Below are 3,160 nucleotides of genomic sequence, written 5' to 3' on the forward strand. Positions count from 1 at the left end.
TGTATTTGGTAACTACACTTCAACTTATTTATCCATTTTACTGTTGGTAGAATATTTTTGGTGTGTCCACATTTTGATTCTGAGGGATAATGCCACCATAAGCATTACATACATAGTTATTGATGTGTGTAGACATGCATTCCTGTTGGTTACATATAGAAATGGAATTGCTAGTCCATATAGTAGCATTAACATTGTTGGACTCAACGTGGTGGTGTACACCTGTAATTCCAGGTCCTTGGGAGGCTAAACTTTAGTTAGACCCTGTCTCAAAATTAAAAACAAAACAAGAACAAAAACAAAAGCATGGGATCAATCCCTAATACCAAAAAACAAACAAACAAACCAAAAACAAAAACAAACAAAAAAACAACAAAACAAAACACATTGTCAATTTTATTAGAAAAGTCTGCTTTCCACAGTGGCTGTATCAATTTTTAATTCCCCTAGTATTGTACATACATACATGGTTGTCAGCATTTTGTTTTATCAGTCTAAGATTTTTTGCCATTCTGGTGGAAATGTATGTAGTGTTCTCTTTTTCTTTTTATACCTTTATTTTATGTATTTATTTTATGTGATGTTGAGGACCGAATCCAGTGCCTCACACTTGCGAGGCAAGTGCTCTACCACTGAGCCACAACCCCAGCCCCATAGTGTTATCTTAATATGGCTTTAATTTGCATTGTTATAACTTCTAATATACTCAAATAACTTCATGTGTTTAATAACCATTTGCATATCTTTTCTAGTGAAATGTTATTTAGTTTTTTTTTTTTTTTTGCCAATAGTCTATTGAATTTCCTGTGGTTTATTATTATTAATATTTATGGGAATTCAAAAAAACATTTTTAGTTGCAGATAAACACAATACCTTTATTTTATTTATTTATTTATTTTATATTTTATGTGGTGCTGAGGATGAAACCCAGTGCCTCACACCTAGTAGGCAAGCACTCTACCACTGAGCCACAACCCCATCCCATTTGTAGGAATTTTTAATAATTTCTGGAAATATGCCCTTCATGAAGTATGTCTTACAAAAATCTTTTCCTACTCCTCTGCCTGTTTACTCTATTAATGATTATATATCTTTTTTTTTTTTTTTTTGGTACTACTAGGGATTATATCTTGGACATGCTTGGCAAGTGCTGTACTACTCAGCTACATTCCCACCCACTTTTTTTTTTTTTAATTAGAGTATTGTAATTACACAAGTATTTAGGTTCCTTTTGAAAAAATTATGTACACAAGGAATTTTTTTAATTGTTTTTATTTTTTAAATACATGACTGCGGAATGCATCACAATTCTTATTACACATATAGAAAACAATTTTTCATATCTCTGTATATAAAGTATGTTTGTATGTTTGTATACAAGGGATTTGATTTCAATCTCTTATCTCTTCCCCACTTTTCCTCCCTCCTTTCCCCCTCTTCTCCCTCCTCTACTTTACTGATATTCCTTTCATTCCTTTATTTATTTACTTATTTTTGATGAGTACTTTCTACCTATACATTACAGTGAAATTCCCTTTGGTGCATTCATATGCGTACATGACATGTTCTGTTGGATTTATTCCATATTTCTTTCCCTTTCCCTTCCTTCCTCCTTCCCTCTCATTCTCCAACTTCTAGTCCACTGATCTTCCCTATATCCGATCCCTTCCCCCACAGCCTTCTTTTCTTTATTTTGCTTTAGTTTCCACATATGAAAAAACATTTAACCCTTGATTTTCTGAGTCTAGCTTATTTCATTTAGCATGATTTTCTCCATTTTCATCTATTTATTGGTAAATGCCTTTATTTCATTCTTCTTTATGGCTGAGAAAACTCTATTGTGTATATATACTACATTTTTTGGATACATTTCATCTATTGATGGGCTTCTGGATTAAGATTGCATAATTTGGCTTTTGTGGATTGTGCACATGACAATCACTGTATTGCTACAGTATGCTGATTTTAGTTTTTTTTGAATAAATACCATGAAGTGGGATTGCTAACTTGTCCAGGTTGGCCTCAGACTTGTGATACTCTGGTCTTAGTCTCCTGAGTCCGTGAGATCAGAGGCATGTGCCACCATTACTGACTTAGAAAACTTTTATTGTCACATCATTAAACGAGAGCTCTGAGTCCTTGGTTTAATATTTTAATTCATTATCTTTTAATGTTTTCCTATCCAACTGTCTTTTAACTCTCTCCTGAATCCTGTGGTATGTATTAGAATTCTCACTGCATAAGCTGTCTTTTTCTATCCCTTTATTCATTTTCTCTTCATCTTATCTGATCTATAGTTAAAACTCATCGGTTGCATGAAGTTTACCTGCTGTATTTTTTTTTTTTCATTTAAGTTTTAGAGCTTCCACATGACTTTTTGTTAGTAGTTTACAGTTTTCCGCCCCAAATTCTCGGTGTTGGATTTATGTCCTTCAACAAACAAAATATTAATATTTTAACTCTGGATCTGGCAATACCTTGAAGTCACTATGCATGTTTTGTTGTCTATTTTCCCACAGTTTTAAATTTATGTCATTTTTCTTTTCTCTCCTGCCTGTTTATTTTCTGTGATAATTAGGACAGGATGCTTATTGTTTATAGGAATAATATGAGCCATACAATAATGTTACATTCCTCTAAAGAAGGTTTATCATTTGATTCTGCCAGATTTTTTTTTTTTTTTTTTTTTTCACGTCAGACGGGTAATGTGCCTATGCCGTAACAAGGTTTAGAGGGAGGCACATCTCACACAAGAGCGTGAATACCCAATCATCACGCTTATGAACCGAAGGATAATTCTGCCAGATTTTTGATGGCGCTTGTGATATGGTAAATTTTAAGCATGGAGATGAAGTGAAGGGAAGCTTCACTTGAAAGACCTCTTTCTGGCTCATTCTGAAGTTGTTCTTTTTAGGGTCCTGGTAGAAAGTAATAAGGGTTCACCTAGTTTCTCCTCCTTGGTGCACTCTGACCCCAAGTTGTGTCCCCTGAGCTGTGGCACCCCAGACGGGTGCAGTTAATCTTACTGAGTTTCTGCTTCCTCCTGGAGCCTTGTTCTTCACTGATATCTTGGTTCTTCAGTAACTTCAAGTAGAGGTTAATATATATTAAAACTAGTCTGCTTTATAGTCTGCTGTTACTGGAATCAGAATTCCCTGT

At 34.2% G+C, this 3,160-nt stretch overlaps 1 non-coding gene across 1 annotated transcript; it reads right to left on the reverse strand.

The window, feature by feature from the left end:
- Positions 1–2,693: 2,693 nt before the first annotated feature.
- On the reverse strand, positions 2,694–2,795 carry LOC124075796 (small nucleolar RNA U13). Its single transcript, XR_006846171.1, has one exon. It is a non-coding gene; the product is annotated as a small nucleolar RNA U13 (small nucleolar RNA).
- Positions 2,796–3,160: the final 365 nt, after the last annotated feature.

Source organism: Marmota monax, unplaced genomic scaffold (assembly GCF_021218885.2).
Source record: "Marmota monax isolate L192 unplaced genomic scaffold, Marmota_monax_Labrador192_F-V1.1 WCK01_AAM20220418_F8-fsc00036, whole genome shotgun sequence".
Classification (NCBI taxonomy): Eukaryota; Metazoa; Chordata; class Mammalia; order Rodentia; family Sciuridae; genus Marmota; species Marmota monax.